Source organism: Mastigoproctus giganteus, chromosome 8 (assembly GCF_048544385.1).
Source record: "Mastigoproctus giganteus isolate SK-2022 chromosome 8, ASM4854438v1, whole genome shotgun sequence".
NCBI lineage: Eukaryota > Metazoa > Arthropoda > Arachnida > Uropygi > Thelyphonidae > Mastigoproctus > Mastigoproctus giganteus.
Window position 1 is genome coordinate 114,947,383 of NC_143582.1, and position 20,583 is coordinate 114,967,965.

Sequence of the window (20,583 nt, forward strand, 5' to 3'; positions counted from 1 at the left end):
AATGGTAATGGAAAAAAATTGATGACGATGAAATAACAATGGGAGTGGTAAAAAATCTGTAATGTGCAAGAAAAACATGAACATGATAACCTTTTACTTACACCAAGTAGCTTAATTTAATTCTAGAAAAAGTCAATGATTTTCTTTTCTGCAGAATTTTCTAACAATTTATTCTCAACAAACTGTTCTGTTCTCAAGAAACAATTTATATAATTGATTTTATATAATTTTTCTTATCAATTCTTTAAAAATTAATATAATTTTTCTAAAAATTCATTCTCAAAAAACTGTTCTGACTGTTCTATAAGGGAAGAAAAAAATAAAGAAGAAAAGGTTAAATTACACAAAGGCAGAAGTTGCCTCAATACTTTTAGTAAATTTGCCAATTCTCCATGGAATTGGCAAATTTCCTGATTATCTGAGATAATATGGACAGAGGGAACACAGATAATGAAAAACTCTGATAACACAGAAGGTTTGGTAAATTATTAAATAAATTGGATTTGAATACATTAACATGATGTACGCTATTTTCAGGTTAGACTTACTTATTGAACATAATGACTTTTAAATTATACAAAAAAACAAACATTTAATTTTATTTACAACTGTTTTATTACAAATACAAAAATTAATAAAAAATAGTACATGTATAAAAATTACAAGTCATAGATAAGAAAAATGTACATTTACAGTCGTTAGCACTACCCCTTAAAATCAAAAAAAAATTCCTTAATGGGTTTCTGTTTCATGGAAGCTCCTTGCTTTTTAGCTGCTATATTTTGTAGGTGCCTAAGTAACAAAACATCAGTGGACATGGTATCCTCCTGTTGTACAATATAACGTTTGTTTGTTTGTTTGTTATTTGGTTTTCAGGAGCATTAGCAACTAAGGCCATATTGCTCCGGGGATATGCGGTGGTCATTCCCTGACCTTTCCGCATCTTCCGTATTTGGTGGTGACGGGCTCGAACCCCGGTCTAATCAAGAAGCGTGTACTATGCACTGCTGCTCCTTCCCACCTGGCTAGGGAGACGCCCAATATAACGTAAAGCTGACTCAACAGCATTTAGACCTTCCGTGTGTGTTATATATTTTGTAGTTTGTGTATTCTTCATTGTCATCTTTCAAATATTTTTTTTTGCACTAGGGCCAAATTCTTCTTGAAACCATGTTTTAAACAAACTTGAATCCATTTATGCATGTTAACTTATTATTTATGCATGTTATGAATCCATTTATGCATGTTAACTACGCAAATTAAATTTGCGTAGTTAACAAGCAAACATTTTACATTTTTTAAAGTGCAGGGGTTCTTTGACTAACTCTCATTTTCCAATGAGTTAGTTTAAGCTTATGCCCTCCCCCCCCCCCACGATGAATTAGAACAAGCTAGTAGTCATTCTTTCCTTGCTTCGTTTATAACCAGGAGCTGATTTTTCTTTTCTAGCTGCAAGTGTTTTGGATGGGAGCATTTTATAATTCAGGCCAGTTTTGTCGCAATCGTAAATTTGAACCAAATTCAAATTTTCTTCTTGAATAATTTTTGCTAATTTAGCAGTAAATGTTGCTATTTCTTCCATACTAGTCAATTTTTCCCTAGTGATGTTCAAATTTTTAACTCCAAACCTTTTTTCCAACAATCCAACCAACTAATACTTGCAGTAAATTGTTCTTCCCCATCATTAAAATGCTTATGAAATTCTAAACCTTAGCCTGTAAAATCGATCCAGAAATCGGGCTTCCTTTGTCTCTCATCTGCGTGAACCACAAAAGAAATTCAGAAGTATGTTCCAATTCTCCTTTCTTCACTGTTTTTCTATTCAAATTTTCACTATCACATACAGATGCTCTTTGTGAACACCATTTTTCAATTTCTGCTCTCTTTCTCCTCCAGTCACTTTCACCAACACCTAAGTCACTAGCCACTATTTTTATAGTTCTCCTTTATTCAAGTGTTTGATTGCATTCAACTTGATATCTAAAGACCACTCATATCTAAATTCATATCTAAATTTCCACTCATAGTGCTTACAGTAACCCTAATAACATAGATGAAACATGAGTATAGGGATCCCAGATTTTAAAAACAAAAACCAGGATGAAATGCATGTCTATCTATATGTTAGGGGCAATGTTTTTGAGCACAATACTTTTGATAGAATTTTTAAAGAATAGTACGTGCATGAAGTAAATATACATATAATGAAATAACTATTCTAAAAAGGAACGAGACAATTCACATATGAAAAATTAACAAAGAATATTAAATATAAACAAGAAAAATACTAAAAAAGAAAAAAAATCGGACAACTAGTTGTTTTTTATTAACCCCTTTCTCATCCTTCACACTTGCAGTCCATACTCTATAATCACTAATTTGTACAACTTCTCTCCCTCCTTATGATTGACTGGTTGATGGATGATATGTTGCTATATATATGTTCTCGCTTTCATCACTTCTGACATATTTATTTGAAGAATGGACTTTTTCCAAAAGCTTTAGGTCTTTGGATATAACATCATAAAACTCTGAACATGGTATGTCCTTATAATGCATTTTAATAATCAAAATTGATTTAACTGTGTCCAGTTGAAGGCAGTTTTTCTCATCAGTCCATAACGAATTTATCAAAGAGAAAATACATTTTACCGACGCATTTGATCCTGGTAGAGTAAGACAAAAACCCACAAATAACTTTATTTCATTACAGGTTATTTGTTCCTTCTGAAAATTAACAAATACTTCTTTCCATGTCTGCAGTCTTACAATCAGTATTGTTCCATTTAATCATTTTATTCTCATTGAATACAATTTGACATTACTGTAGTTATCAAAGAGACTTTCTTCATTTATACTGAGGTTAGGTAAAATAATCTTTATTTCTTCGGCACATTCTGTGAAATTTTCCCAACAAAAGGATTTCCTCAGTGAAATTCATTCCATTTTTTTGCAAATACATTAAACAAATGAATGTACTGAAGTGCAGTATTATAAAAATTTGTAGCATTTTTTTTTGAATCATTCTTCAGTCATCCCACCTTTATGAAGACTTTTAAGTTCAGTTTTCACATCACTGTAAGAACATTTCATTTCATCACATATAACTTTGTGATGAGGAAATTATTTCTTTCTTAACATCAAAACCTGTCGCCTCTTCATAATCAAGTTTGCTGAATAGCATCAGAAAATATCTTTATCTGACTTCTCAGAAATAGAAGGAATACAAAAGATTTCCTATTGTTAAAAAATTCATATAAAATATTTGGACATTTATCCTGACTCAAGAAATAACTCTGTAGTCCATCGTAAAGTTAAATAAAATGATTCAGAGCTCATTCCAGTGACAACCATCGTGTTTTGCTATGCCCAAGAACAGTTTTATACTCCATTTCCACAAAATCACAAAAAGATTTCAAATTTTCTGCTCTGACTGTGAAATGGTGAAAATACTGAAAACCTTTCCACAGAATCACCTGAATGTCTATAGGTAATACATCAACACTACTATGAATAATGTGTGCTGCACAACCTACACCTATTATTTTTCTGTTTAACTTTTCTTGAATTTTAATAAAAACATTGTTTTTGCATTTCCTTTTTAATCCACCAAAGTTTGTATTGGTATTATCTGCCAAAATACCTATTATTTTATCAACAATATCATGTTTATTAGCAACTTTTAAAATGAATTCAACAATAAGATCGGAGGTTTCTCCAGGGAGACTGAAAAATTCTAAGGCAATGCCTTTATCCAGAATAAAATACCTCACTATAATTGGTACTTTAGATCAGTGTGGTTAAAAGCATCTACAGCTAAGCAGCAATACTTTGTATTCTCTAGGTCTTCCAGTATTTCATTTCTTGCATGTGGTGATCAATAAATTAAAGAACCACTATGTGGCAGTGATCACAGTGTACTGACGTGGGATTTACTTAAAGATTTAATTACCATCAGGGATAAAGGAAAGGGTTTTTGCTTCCGTAAAGGCGAGTACAGTGGTCTCCGACAGTTTTTAAATTCTGTACAGTGGGATCAACTGACGATGTTACCAACAGTAAACTCTAAGTGGGAAGCATTCAAGGAATTAATCGTGGAAGCTACTAAAAGTTTCATACCTATTAAGAAATATTGTTCGAGGTTTAGGCCTAAATGGTTGTCAAATGAACTAATGAGACTCGTAACAGAGAAGTAAAATGCATGGGATGCATATAAATTATCAAGCGACTCAGAAGCCTATGGCAGATATAAGTTAATCTGTAATCAGGTCACAAAGGAGGTTCGGCAGGCGAAGGCAGATTACGAGAAATCCTTGGCAAAAGATGCTAAGAAAAACAGCAAGGATTTATTTACGTATATAAACTCTAAAAGGAAGGGGATGAATCTGATTGGTCCACTTGACATCGATGGTTCGACTGTTGATGATCCTGCTTAGATAGCAAACAAACTGAATGAGTATTTTGCATCTACATTCACACATGAGGAGTTATTAAGGTTTGAAAATGGCAGAAGGTTATCAAATTGTAGCAGGGTGCTTAATGGTCTTGTAATAACTGAGAGCAAAGTGGAAGAGAAATTGTTGAAGTTAAACGTAAGAAAAGCACCTGGGGTGGATGGGATCTATCCAGTTATATTAAAGGAGGCGGCAAAGCAACTAAGCAAACCCTTAGCCATAATTATGAGAGCATCCTTGGACTCAGGGGAGGTTCCCACGGACTGGAGATGTGCAAATGTATCCCCAATTCACAAAGGGGGATCGAAGGGTGACACGAGTAATTATAGACCAGTTAGTTTAACTTCTGTTCCGGGTAAAATAATGGAGTCGCTGGTTAAAGATGCATTGCAGGATCATCTAGACAAGACTGCAGCAATAATTCAGACACAGCATGGGTTTGTTAAGGGAAAGTCTTGTCTGACAAATTTGATAGGATATTATGATGTGGTTACAAAGGAACTGGATGCAAAAAATAATTTTGATATCATATATTTGGATTTCAGGAAAGCTTTTGACACTGTTGCGCATGGAAGACTATTGTACAAATTGGAGCAGAATGGTATTAAGGGTAAGTTGCTACAATGGATAAAAGGATGGTTAAGTGGGAGAAGACAGAGGGTGGTAATCAATGGGTGCTGCTCTTCTTGGACTAATGCTATTAGTGGAGTCCCACAGGGTTCGGTGTTAGGTCCACTGTTGTTTTGTATATTTATCAATGATATTGATGAAGGTATATCAGGCTTAATGTCGAAGTTTGCAGATGATACAAAGGTTGGCAGAGTTGTTAATGACAGTAATGGCAGTGTGCTACTGCAACAGGATCTAGATAATTTGGGCAGATAGGCTAAGAAGTGGCAACTGAAGTTTAACCTTAACAAATGCAAAGTACTGCATATGGGTAGAAGTAACCCCAGAGAAACGTACCAACTGTGTGATACTACACTTAAGGTGGTAGAAAATGAAAAAGACCTGGGAGTAATTGTGCAGTCAGATATGAAGTTCTCTGAGCAATGCAGACAGGCTGCCAGGGCAGGTCATGGGGTTTTGTCAATGATATATAGGAATTTTGCGAGCAGGGAAAAGGAGGTGATTATCCGTCTGTATAAGGCAACGGTCAGGCCACGCCTTGAGTACTGCGTACAGGTCTGGAGGCCTCATTTTAGGAAGGATGTAGGTTTGCTTGAGCGTGTACAGAGAAGGGCAACAAGATTGGTGAGGGGAATGAAGGGATCCTCTTACCAAGAGAGGCTTAAGTTCTGCAAATTGCAGTGGCTGGAGACTAGGCACCTGCGGGGGTGATCTGATTGAGGTATATAAGGCCTTGAATGGGTTGAGCACGCTGAATTCTGATGGGATCCTTCCACTTGTTCAGATTACGAACCTAAGGGGGCATAAATTCAAATTAAGAAAAGATAGAGGTAGAACAGATGTGCGGAAATTTGCCTTTAGCCAGCGGGTGGTTAATTGCTGGAACAAACTTCCATCTGTCATTGTGGAAGTTGATAGGTTGAATAAATTTAAGGAGGAACTGGACAGGCATTTGGAGGGAATGGTGTGATTTTTTTTTTTTTTTTTGGCTGATGCTGCATAAGCTCATACATTTGCTTTCTTGCATCACATGCCACTACTACTACTACTACATTCACAGCAATAGCCCTACATTGTATGAGCACAGGTAAATTTTTTGTTTAGAAATGCTTTCAAACACAATCATAGTTTCCAGTCCATTGACTGGAAACTATGATTGTGTTTGATAGTGTGATAAATAAATGTAGCCTCTTTTGCAGCTAGATCTTTCTTTATTGCACAGTTTTTTTGCCTAAAAATGACATTAATCATTGACTGGAGGATTCTGCAGCCACAGCAGCCTTATGTTTTTTGTGCTCAAATGAGCAAATATATCTGCCTTTCCTCCATGACCAACACTAAACACAGCACGGCACACGGAACACTCCACTTTTGAAGAATCGCCACTAAAACTACTTTCTTTTATAAATGGGAATTCTTTTATAAATTGCTCCTTTAAACTGTTAATAGTGTTTTCTTTAAACTGTTAATAGCAAAGAGAAAACAGCATTTTCTCTTTAGCATTTTAAAGGATTATTTTTAGATTCAAAATATAAAATTATTTATATATTCCAAATATAAAAATAATGAAACGTTAAAAGTAGAACACTGAGCAATCAATATGAACACTGCAGTGCGGACAATTCAAACTGAGACAATGATTAACTGTAACTCAAATCATTAAAGGTATTTTGCAACAAAGTAGCACAATGATGATATATCTTGGTACTGGTCATTCCATGCCACCATTATAAGGTTAACTGCAGGCATGGGCTACTTTGTTTTGGGATACCTGTATAGTAGAGCTTGACTCAATATTGCTAGGTGTCAGGTGAAAATGTTTCAGAAACAATGTTGTTTTAAAAAAAAAAAACCGGGATATTTCACGTCCAGGGTAGACTTTGTCAGTACACTGGGACAGAGATCCGTAAAATCCATAAATCCGGGACTCTCCTGAGAAAACTGAAATGTATAGGATCCCAAAATATGACAAAAAAAATTGGAAAATTAGAGTAAAATTTTTAAATCCTTTTTCTTTTTTATTAAATCTTTAATTAAATTTTTAATCTTCTTTATTAAATCTTTAAAATTAGAGAATAAAAAATCACAAAATAAACAAACGTAAAAGATCAGTATGGCTCAACAGTCAACTGGTGTGAGTTTCCGCTCTGTACTGAACTGGGTACTCTTGCCTCATGACAAAGTATATACAACTTTTCAACAATTCACCTTGGATAACATGGAACCTCGGTTAAACGAGTCTCAGTTAATCAGGACTCTACTATACAACAGAACCAACAGAACCTTTTCTCAAGAGAACATTTACAATTTTTTCAAAAAAAAAAAAAAAAAAAAGAGAACACAATACAAATAGGGAGTCAGTATGTGCAAATACTTATTTACTGTCATTACATTTAACACAATTAAATCTGTTTAAAAATTGCATTATTTGTGACCTATTTGATTTGAAATCTTTGTCCACTTTATTTTAAATATAAACATTTTCATACTATTTATTTTCTTTGTCATATTTATTTTTGTCCTGATACCATTTAACCCACTGGGTGTTACCCTGGTTTATCTAGTAACCAAAAATGAGAAACTTCATTATTTATATTAAGAGTCCACAAAGTATGGCCCATGAAAGAATTTTATCCGGCCCACGGATATTTCAATTAGATCATAAAAATTAAGGTTCATATTAGATCACAATAAAATTTATGAAAAACACATTTTACAGTTTATTTTAATATTCATAGGTTGATTAATAGTGTTGCTGCCTTTGTGTCATCAGCTAAGTCTTGTTAGATATTAATTCCGATATTTCCACTCAAAGCTATTCTTTGAAACATCGTTAAAATAATCCATAATCTTGACTCTGTCATTAAATTAGCAATAGGCATTAGAGACAGTAATTAGGGATTTCCTAATCCCTTACCAGCCTGCACCCCCAACCCTGATGTTCAGAGTATGGGAGCAAAGATCACCCTAGGATTCCACTACAGAAGAATCCCAGATACAGGATAAAACCTAGCACCAAAAGCATAGTCTGATGATTGGTATCAGTAAGATCCTGAACCAGCCTGCACATGAATCCTGATGTTCAGAGAATCGAGCAAAGGTCATCCCTGGCTTCTACTATACAAGAACCACGGATCCAGAATAAAAATATACTATCCTATTGGTTAATGGAGTTAATCCCTCTCCTATAAATTAACTGCTGGCAACCTATATGCACAAAGTTTCTGGTAACATCAGTAAAAGGAAGCTGTCAGCAGGTATGCATTTAATCTCTTTGTATTACCTTAGATTTCCTATTTACTATTATAACAGCAATTCAAAACTTTGAATACTTTAGAATCGTAATTTGCAAATTGTAATATTGGTAACTGCAATTGTATTACAGCCAGGCCTCGCATAACGCGAGTTCGATTAACGAGTTTTTCAATTACCGCTATTTTAAAAAATTATACCACTTTTCACTTTACAAATTTCCAGTTAATGCAATCTTTTTTTTTTTATGCGATAGTTGAAAAAGATTTTAATTGTGCGTTAAGCTTACCATGCGTCAGCGGGCAATAAACAAACGTTTGCCTGCTGCCTGCCTCGGTGTGTTCCATCAACCATCGGAAGAAGACATGTTACTTGTTTGTCTCCCGCTAATAAAGTCAATGCAGACTTGCATTTAAAAATTCAAATTTTTAAATGAGCCAGATGAAAATGTTACCGAGAAGAAGATAATGGTAAAAGAACTAGATGAAATCTTTCGTATCGCAGAGAACCTCAAACCTTTTGTTTGAGGTTCTCTGTGATATTTATTTCGCCAGGGCCCAGAGAAGATTGTTGTCAACTATCGGAAATTGATTGATGAAAATAGAAAGTCAACACTGTTCAAATATTACTGCAACAATCATTTCTTCATTGTGTATTTTATGTCAGAGGTTCCAAAACTTTCTCAGTTCACGGCACCTTTAGTGTCTCAGTAATTTTTTTCATGGCGCACCCAGACCAAAAGAAATACCTAACAGCTCCGTTTATTAAGTAGTTAGATCCAAACAACTTAATAAGAAATGTTGAAACTGTGAACTACCTCGAGCTAGTAGTTCGCGCGGTGTCTGACAGATGTCGAGTATCACTGTGTTTCCTTCGAAAATTTAAAATATTCCGCGGCGCACAGTTTGAGAACCGCTGTTTTATGCAATAAACATTTAATTCTATAATTATTTTCATTATCTTTTACATTGTATACAGTTAAAAATTTATTTAAAAGGTATTTTTAAAATTCTTTATGGACATTCCAGAAGGTCAAGGACCAATTATAATTTTTCCTATTATTATATTCGATTAATGCGTTTCTGTTTTGCACAACGCGCTCGTGGGACGAATTAATCAGGTTAATCGAGACCAGCCTGTATTGGTAATTCTAACTGTAATATAAAATATTCAAATTTGTAGCCCTTTCTGTTCTCCCACAGCATGGTCTGATGATGGGTATCGGTAAGATACGTGAAACGTTACCTTATTAAACTATATTATAATTAATAATACAGTTTTATATTATAATATAAAAGTTTTATTATTATAAGTTTTACATTATAATAATGTAGTTTATTAGACAAACAGCCTAATAAACTATATTATTAATTTCATGTGATATAAGAGTGATATGAATATAATAATAACCTTTATGTTAAAATATTTCATAAAATTTTAAGACATGTCAGTGCTTACTTCAATATTCACGAGTATATATTTTTTTATTCCAGTGACCAGATAAAAATCATGTTGAAGTTGATGTTGAAAAAAAAAGAAATGTTGATGCTGAGGTAATGAGTGGAGACCAATTAATTACTTTTTTGCACTGCTCAATGATACTGGCACATGTCTTATTTGCAATGAAGCCTTGTCAGAGTTCAAGGAATATAAACAAGGAATATTTGTCAAACCATTCTAGATTTAATTAAAATTGGACAAAGAGAAATCTAGCATTTTTTTTAAAACATATCACACAACTATAAAAATTATGTATACTGTAGTTGAAGCACTGAATATTGTTTGTTGTCCTAACGGAAGGAATGAATGGGCAATATGAAAATATGATGCACAGAAATGTTCTCAGTTTGTTCATATGAAGTAGCTTCTTTTTGATGAGTTTTAGCATTAGCGTTAGTAGCGGTATATTATGCAAAAAAAAAAAAAAAAAAAAAAACACTTCCACTTCACCTATCCATTCGCTCCAAAAGCTTGTGCAGTTCTTCCTAGAATTTATTTAAGCTATCAAATTCCACAATGACAGATAGAAGTTTGCTCCAGCAATCAACCACTTGCTGGTTAAAAGCAAATTTCCATACATCTATCCTACAACTGTTTTTCCTCAATTTGAATTTATGCTCCCTCAAGTGCGTAATCTCAGCAACAGGAAGAATTCCATCAGCACTGAGCTTGCTTTAACAATTCAAAGCTTAAACACCTCAATCAGATCACTTCACAGATGCCTAGTCTCCAGAAGCTGCAATTGGCAGAACTTAAGCCTTTCTTGGGAAGAGCGCCCCTTTGTTCCCCTCACCATCTCACTGCCCTTCTCTGTACAGGCAACTCTCGGTTTACGAACGCGTTGCATTCCAAGACGTTCGTTATACGTTTTGTTCGTTATGTGTATCTTGCATTCCTGAGCTTTGTATACATTAGCAGCCATTTTAAAGCATTAAAACGGTGTACTAAACATCAAATGGTCTATAAATAAAATAAAATAAGAAAATAATAAAAAAACAAGGTATCATAGTTGTTAATTTTAATATAAAGACAGAGTTACAAATTAAAAATAAAGAAAATAAGTACTAACATAATACAGGCCGACAATCACTAATCCGGTTCCACCGCTAATTCGGACATAATTTCAGCGATTGTAATTTAAAATTTCCCAGGTCATCGCACCAACCTGCCGCTACTGCTTTGGTGGCGTTGGTTGCAGCATCAGCTGTTGGCACGAACTCGTAAACACTGGCAAGCCATTCCCACTTGTTTTTCTGCATTTATTATTATAACCTGCTCACATTTAGCCCCAGCCATGGTTCCAATGCATAAAGAAAGTGCTTCTCGCAGTGTAAAGCGCAAACACCATACATTGTCCTTAACAGATAAAGTTGAACTTCTGAAAAAAACTCGACAGCGGTGTGTCTGTTAGAAGTTTTAACTCTGCATAATTGTAAATTCCAGCAATTTCTCTCAGTTCCTCTTATTTTAGTAATTTTCTTTTAGCCATTCCTTTTTAGATTTTTTTTTTTTTTTACAACACACTTGTACAAACTTGCAGAAAAACACAACACAATAGATGGATAATACAGCGCGCTAACAAACTTGTTTTCACAAAATCTCTAACAAAGAGTTTATTTTATTGCAATTAGTTTTATTGCAGCGCTTACTGTGCGTGCAATAAATTAATCACAAATGACTTCATATGTATGTGGCCGACATGGCTTCTCAAGAAATAAAGTAACCTACTGGGCCACGTTGGCCACATATATATGACATAAAAAAAATCTTTTTTTTTTGATATTTTAAGCAAAAAAACGACAACACTGACATTACAACATTTATTTTAGAATTACTAATCAAATTATTTGCTAAATATTTTTTGGCCCCTGGGGAATTTTTTTCTCAAAATAGCTAGGCAGTCAACGTGGTAAAGGTAGAATGAGGTCGTTAGCCATTGGGTAAACTATATGTGCTAAAATAACCACTGGTGATCCGGCAAACTCACTAATCTGGCACTCCACAGGTCCCAACGCTGCCAGATTAGTGACGGTCGACCTCTATATGTACTGTACATACAGATGTACTGTACTGTACATACAGATGTATTCAACTTTTACTCGTCAATATCTTCATCAGAGTTCAATATTTTCCATATAAGTGACACTAGGTGCAGATGAGGTAGATGGAAAGGCATCTGATAATGAAGAAACATTTTTAAAAAGTGGGGTTTCCACTTTTTTAAAATATGTTTTCATAGAAGACTGCACAGTTAGTTTCTGTTTTTCTTCAAAATCTCATTGCAGCAAGCATGCTAGACAGTCATAAATGCCTCTTTTCACTTTTGCAGTTCTTTCCATATTTGCATAGTCGTCTTCTTCAAAGATTGCCAACCCCTCAGAAATTGATTGAAAAGCTGCAGCCATTATCTGCCTCGTAAATGTTCTGGGAGGCTGTTGAATATCAGGTTCTTCTGTTACTTCAGAATTTAGATGTGTCTCTATTTCAATTATTTCATCAGTTGTTAATTCCACAAAATGCGAGTCCAAAAGCTCTCTCACATCAGTCACATCAAGGTCGAGGTCCATTTTATTGCCCAGTTCAACAATTTCTTCAGTCACAGGTTCTACTGGCTCCTCAAAATCACTTAAATTATTCATAAACTGTGGACAAAATTTTTCCACACACCACTTTTTAAGTTTGTTTCCTTCACATTCCCCCAGGCACCAGAAATGTTTTGCAATGCATTATAAATGTTGTATGCCTTCCAGAAATCCCTTAAGCTCTTCTCCTCTCTGTCTATAAAATCAATGGCTTGAGAAAAGGTCTGCCTTACGTAATATGCCTTAAAGGAGGCTATAACCCCAGGGGCTCACATCTGGTGAGTATGGTCTTGGCACACCCAGGGTCCTGAGCTGGATATCATCATCATTCTCTTTCTTGGTGATTCCCTTCTACTTCTGACTCTTGTTTTTTCTCTCTCTCTCTCTCTCTCTCTCTCTCTCTCAGGGTAATTCAGGTTTTTTTTTTTTTTTTTTGGTGCAACATAAACCTCAGGCTTCCTGAGGTTTATGTTGCTATACAGCTATACAGCTAATAATAATAATACCTTGGGTCCATCGCATGAATAATAGAGGTATTAGGAGGCAAAAAAACAATCTTAATTTTATCACTGAAATCAGCTATGTAGGATGGATGGCCAAGGAGCATTATCAAGCAGTAATAAAATTTTGAGGGATAAATTTTTAGACAATACCTTTTCATTTCCCCCACAAAATAGTTTTTTAAACCAGTCTTCAAACAGTTCCATTGCCATCCAAGCTTCCCATTCCCAGACCCTAAGTGAACCAACAGCTGACCGTCTAAGACTAAAATAACTTAAGCAAAGCAAGTGATGATCCTATTATATTATAATAGGGGGAATCACAGATTTCTTTCCCACGAGAAAACATTTATATGTACATTAATGGCATAGTCATCATCTAATTCTCTAGGTAATTGATGAACCATCGTATTTACGTTAACTGGTACATTTATTACTTGTTCAATGATCCCATATTGTCCATGTTCATAATGTAAACAACGAATTTGCATAAAGGGTAATCATGGTGATATCAAATGCTCAGTTATAACATCCAGTGGAGGCAAATGAGTAGGATATGTTGGATATATAAATCCATTTGACGTGGCCGTAGATGATATCCGTCCCTATTTTAATGAAGTATGACATGTATTACACGTCATGAAAGTACTCACTTCTTGTAAATTAAATTCATTTTGAAGTAATTCATATGAAGTTGTTGGAAATGGTTTCAAATCTAATTGAAACCATAAACGATCACAAACATTACAATTAAATCCAAATGGGTTTTTGTACACTAGTTTTTCAAACTCACTGTCAGCTCGTGTAGACACTATTGGAATGTAATCAGGAATCTCATTATTAGCCATTTCTAATTTAGCTTTTTTTCGTGCACGATATTCCTTCATTCTTTCTGCTGGAGTTTTAGATTCCTGATAAGTATCAGGCATAGTAGAACTCTGTGGTTGAATTTCATTATTATTCGGAATAGTTTGAATTTCTAATTTCCTTTTCTTCCGTTCATGATATTCCTTCATTATTTCAGCTCATTTTTTTTTGGTGCAGTTTAAGAACTCCCGGGCATAACAAAACACTCTTATTGAATTTCATCTGGATTCACATTTCTGTCCAACTTCCCTTTCTTTCTTTCACGATATTCCTTCAAATGCTGGGCTGTAGATTTTGTCACAGTCACTCGCTTATTAATCATTATGCTGATATAACGGTATAACATAGCAACATCACTGCAACTTGTTGCGTACAATTGAGTTTTCTTGGGCACATGCATTGTACTTGTTGCGTCACTGCAGCAACAAGTACAACACATGCGCAATGGGTTTCGTGACGATTTCTAGGTAACGTGACGCTTTTTTCCAAATAACACCGATAAAAACGTTTTTAAAGTCAAAAAAAAAAAAAAAATGCAGCATCTGGAGACTAGACATCTGTGAGGTGATCTGACTGAGGTGAATAAGTCTTCAAATGGTTTGAACAAGCTCAATGCTGATGGTTGTTGCTGTTATTTTGGTTTTTAGGAACATTAACAACCAAGGCCATATTGCTCTGGGAATATGCGGTGGTCATTCCCTGACCTTTCCACATCCTCCGTATTTAGTGGTCACGGGCTCGAACCCTGGTCTAATCAAGAAGCGTGTGCTACGCACTGCTGCTCCTGCCCACCTAGCTAAGGAGGCACCAATTATAACAATAATGCTGATGGGATTACACAGATTACACACTTGATGGGGCAGAAACTCAAATTAAAAAAAAAAAAAGACGGTTGCAGAATAGACGTGCAGGAATTTTCCTTTAGCTAGCGAGTGGTTGGTTACTTCCATCTGTCATTGTAGAAGTTGAGCTTAAATAAATTCAAGGAAGAACTGAACAAACTTTTGCAGCAAATGGATAGGTGAAATGGGAAGGGTTTTTTTTTTTTTTTGGCTGATGTCGTATAAGCTTGCTTTCTTGCATCATATGCATAAGGAGAACAGTAATACCAGCTAAGGTACACTTAAAGCAGAAGACAACAAAAAAAGAACTGGAAGTGATTGTGCAGTCAGACATGAAGTGCTCTGAGCAATGCAAACAGGCTGCTAGGACAGCTCATGAGATTTTGTCAAATATGTACAGGAATTGATAATCATCTTCTGTATCTCTGTTTCAAGGGATAAGGAAGATGATTATTAAATTGTATAAGTTGTTGTTGATTGGGTTTTCGGTGCAAAGACTACTGAAGCCATACTATACCTATGAAAGTGATTCATACTGCCTGTGTTGGTTGCTGTAGAAGCGGTTATATAATCCTATTTGTTTTAGCAAGGAGAAAAATTGTGTGAGGTTTGATTTTTTGTCTATGATATGGCTAAGCGACAAAGGTTCCTTTAAATTAGCAAAACTGAATGACAGTAGACAGGCATTATCATATAAAGTACATTCCAGAAGTATATGTTTGACTATGAGTGGTGTGTGGCAGTGAGGAGAGTCATTTCCTGACAACAGAAACAGATGAGTTAAATGAGTATGGCCTATTCAGGTTCTGGCTAGAATTACTTCTTGATGAAGCTGGAAGCCCATAATTTTGGTACAGATTTGATTTGATGAAGCTTATTATGAATTTCCACTTCCCACTGAAGTGTCCATCGACCTTTACATATACTTTGAATATTCATTTTATAATCTGTGAACAGTACTAGGAAATTCATTAGGGCCATGCCGGATGGGTGTTTGGCAGCATCATCATCTGTGATTTCATTTCCAGGTAGTCCAGTATGGCCTGGGATCCAGCAGAAGACAACCTTTTGCTGATGCTCTCTGAGACGAATCAACTCTGTTCTGATAAGCTTTATTAACAGATGAATAGGTGGTCTTTTGGACTGACAGACGGAAAACATTTTATAGAGCAAGCTTTATGGCATATAATTCCATAGTGTAACTACTACATTCTGTGGGAAGAGATAAAGAAATGGTAGTCCCAGGAAGTACCACTGTTGCACTCGATCCACTCTCAGACTTCAATCCATCAGTATATATTTTAGCAAAGTCAAGATAACCCTAGGGGCTCACATCTGGTGAGCATGGGCTAGACAAACCCAGGGTCCTGAGCTGGATATTATCATTCTTCTCTTTCTTGGTGATTCCTTTCTACTTCTCTCTCTCTCTCTGGGTAAGTTGGGAATTTTTTTTTTGGCTGGTGCAGCATAAGCCTCAGGCTTCCTTGCACCATACGGCTAATAATAATAATAGTCTGCTGACGAGGCTAGTGAGAGCCAGACGTGTTCAAAGCTGCTAAGTGGATTTTCTTATTTATTGATTTGAAATTATTGTTTTTCTAAAACTTTTGATTCAAATTTAGTAGCATAGCATTATTTTGTGTCTTTCTAATTAATCTAGTGTATTTATTCCTTATTCGGCCTTGTAATTGCATAAAAGTATCAGTAAGGCATATCCACGTGTTATGAGTTGCACTCCACTGAAAGAGAAGTTTTTTAGCCATATTTAGCCGCTTTATTGTCCAATTGATACATCAAATTATTTTCTTTAAGTAGCTTATAGACCTAGTCAGGATCGTTAGTTTATTCTGAATTGAGACAGCGAGATTTAGAAGTTAGTTAATACTTAATTAAGTGTCCGTAGATTTACCGTTCGTAACTTGCGCCATTGTTATACAATACAATGTTATATCCCGAACGAGATAGTGTTAGTACAGTATACTATATACTATACTATATATAGTATATATAGAATAGCATATAATATAATATTGTCAATCAATCAGCAAAATCTACTAATTTTGTTAAACTTCGTTGTCAATTAAATTGTACTTTTAACTAAATACATATAACAACTTAGATTACAAACGAAACATAATTAATTAATACATAACTTGATATGGAAGTTATATAAACAGAACTCATAGATAATATTTGATACTGAAAAATATATATAGCATAATAACTGTGTTAGGATACAAGTTCAGGGTTATAATTTTGTACTGAAATTGAAATTTTATTGAAATTAAATCGAAATCATGACTCAGACCGGAGCAGCGAAGCAAAAGGCTCAAGCTAATGGGAGTGCTGTGGCTCAGAGGAGAACTGAGGGGAGGCAGTTGCCATCTGAATCACAGCCTTTTAAAATGTACTGCTTGCTTGATGTTTGTGGAGCAATCAGGTACGGGACATGATATTGCCATGGGGGGGTGTCTTTGTGTGTGCGCAATGCAAGGAGTGTAAAGAAATCAGGTGACAACTCAGCATTGTTATGGGCCTATATCAGAGCTTGAAGGACAGGGTGGATGCCCTCGAAGAATTTAAAGTGAGGGGGCCACATCAAGCTCTCAGTTGCCCACATCAACGTCAGAGCTTGCACTTGGTCATCACGCAACACAGCGGCAACCCCCAAAGCAGAATGCACTGGTCCCACAGGAACTAGTAGTTGTTGGTGACTCTATTGTCAGGGAAACGGGGAACATGCTTTGTAAAAAGGATAGGTGGAACAGGACCAGGGTATGTCTGCCAGGGGCAAAGGTTGATGACGTTGTAGAGCAGATATCATCTTTTAAGAGCACAAAAGGTGATATAGTTGTACACGTTGGCACTAATGATATCAAGAGTAGGAGACTAGCAGAATTACTTAACAAATACAGGTCACTGTTGAAAAAAAGCCATGAATTAGGGTTGAATTTGAAAGTGTCTGCAATTCTGCCCAGACATGATACGAGAGAGTATATGATGAGAGCATTGTCAATCAATTCGGTCCTGGAAAGATTGTACAAGGCTCAAGGTGTAGAATTGTTTTCAGCCTGGACTGTACTTGTTAACAGAAGGGACTCCTTCTACAGGGATGGGATACACTTAAATAGAAAGGGTGCAAGAATATTTGCTGATGCTATCGAGGCAGTGTTATGTGGGTCGGAAAACTGCTAGCTTTGGGGGGATACAAGGACTAACAGATCAACAGTAGCCACTAGCAGAGGTGAAAGTGATTCTTGCACTGCTTCTATTGGAATGAGCAGAAGCCTGGAAAACAAGATGCAGGACATTTCAGAGACTACTGGGAGTCTTGCGGTACAAGTAAACACATGGGTTGTGTTAGGGTAGCTAAGAAAAAAGAACAGGTGCATGTATACTTGGGTGTACACCAATGCTAGGAGCTTGTTAAATAAATTTGATGAATTTGAGGTATTGCTCAAAGCATCAAAGGCGGATATTGTTTGGATATCAGAGATGTTGTGTCACACAGATATAAGGAATGCAGAACTAGAATTTGGGGAGTACAATATGTACAGAAAGGATAGACAGGATACGAAGGGAGGAGGGGTTATGCTATTAGTTAAGAAACACATAAAATCCAAGGAAGTGAAGCCAGTCGATATCGCTGGACAGTGCAGTGTCGAGTCAGTTTGGTGTGACATAAGCATTGGGAGATCAAAATTGGGAGTAGGAGTGTGCTATAGGCCTAATGACTCTGATGAGTATAATAAAAAAACTATACAGGGAAATAGTGGGCCAGTAAATCAGTGAGTCTTATAATGGGGGATTTTAATTTCCCAGATATTGACTGGAATTTGTGGATTGGTCACTCACACACTAGCAAGGCTTTTCTGGATTTATTGGATGATTGTTTTCTACATCAGCATGTTCGGGAGGCAACTAGAGGGAGTAATACTCTTGATTTGATTATCAGTAGTGATTCTTCATGCATTAAGAATCTGCAGATAGAGGAACCACTAGGTGGCAGTGATCACAGTGTGCTGAAGTGGGATTTACTCAAAGAGGTAACTACCATCAGGGGTAAAGGGAAGGGTTATTGATTTCGTAAAGGCGACAACAATGGCCTGAGACAGTATTTAAATCCTATACAGTGGAACCAACTGATGATGTTACCAACAGCAAATTCAAAATGGAAAGTATTCAAACAACTTATCTTGGAAGCTACTAGGCTTTACATGCCAACTAAGAAATATTATTCAAGGTTTAGGCCTAAATGGATGTCAGATGCATTAGCATTAGTAGAGGCATATGATGCAAAAAAGCAAGCTTATTCAGCATCAGCCAAAAAAAAAAAAAAAAAACACAACCACTACTCCCATTTCACTCCTCCGTTCGTTCGAAATACCTGTCCAGCTGAGCCTTAAATTTGTTTACGCTATCAACTTCAACAAGTGATGGAAGTCTATTCCACAAACCAACTGCCCGCTGGCTAAAGGCAAATTTCCGCACATCTATCCGACATCCGTCCTTCCTCAATTTGAATTTATGTCCTCTCAGGTGATTATTCTGAGCAAGAGGAAGAATCCCATCGGCATTGAGCATGCTCAAGCCATTCAAAGCCTTATGCACCTATATCAGATCACCTCGCCGATGCCTAGTCTCCAGACTCTGTAATTTGCAAAACTTAAGCCTTTCTTCGTAAGAGCAACCCTTTGTTCCATTCACTAATCTTGTTGCCCTTCTCTGGACTCGTTCCAGCAGCTCTACATCCTTCTTGAAATGAGCCCTCCAGACCTGTATACAGTACTCAAGGTGTGGCCTGACCAATGCCTTATACAAGGGAATAATCACATCCCTATCCCTGCTAGAAAAATTCCTGTATATCATTGACAACACACCATGAGCTACTCTTGCAGGTCGTCTGCACTGCTCAGAGAACTTCATATCTGCCTGCACAATTACCCCCAGGTCCTTTTCATTCTCTACCACTGTCACCGTAGTACCACAGAGTTGATACGTTGATCTGGGGTTACTGTTTCCCATATGTAGTACTTTACATTTGTCAATGTTAAACTTCATTTGCCACCTCTCAGCCCATCTGCTCAACCTTTCCAGATCCTGTTGCAGCAGCAGCATAGCATCAGTAGTGTCCTTAACAACCCTGCCAACCTTTGTATCGTCTGCAAACTTGGACATTAAGCTTGATATACCATCATCAATATCATTTATAAATACAGAAAACAACAATGGATCCAACACTGAACCCTGAGGAACTCCACTAATAACATTAGTCCACGTTGAGCAGTGTCCATTGATTACCACTCTGTTTTCTGCCACTCAACCATCCCTTTATCCATAGCAGCAATTTGCCTCCAATGCCACCCTGCTCCAATTTGTGCAGCAGTCTTCCATGCGCAACAGTATCAAAAGCCTTTCTAAAATCCAAATATATAATATCAAAGTTATTCCCTGCATCCAGTTCTTTTGTGACTACATCATAGTATCCAATCAAATTGGTCAGACAAGACCTGCCCTTAACAAAACCATGCCGTGTCTGAGCTATAACTGAATTCTTGTCCAGATGATCCTGCAGTGCTTCTTTAACCAGTGCCTCCATTAATTTTCCTGGAACCGAAGTTAAACTAACAGGTTTATAATTACTTGTGTCAGCCTTTGATCCTCCTTTGTGAATTGGGGTTACATTTGCACATCTCCAGTCTATGGGTACCTCCCCTGAGTCCAAAGAAGCTCTCATAATTATGGCTAGGGGTTTGCTTACTTCCTTTGCTGCCTCCTTTAATATAACTGGATAGATCCCATCCACCCCGGGTGCCTTTTTTTATGTTTATCCTCAACAATTTCTCCTCTACTTTCCTCTCGGTTATTAGAAAATCACCTAGCTCACTGCCAATGTTTACTTCACCTACGACATTCCCCTTCCTGAATAACTCCTCATGTGTGAATGTAGATGCAA

General features: G+C 36.2%; 1 protein-coding gene across 1 annotated transcript in view; it reads right to left on the reverse strand.

Moving 5' to 3' along the window:
• Epg5 (ectopic P-granules autophagy protein 5) overlaps positions 1-20,583 on the reverse strand; it is a 1,526,775-nt gene that overhangs the window by 1,493,420 nt on the left and 12,772 nt on the right. The window lies entirely within an intron of this gene.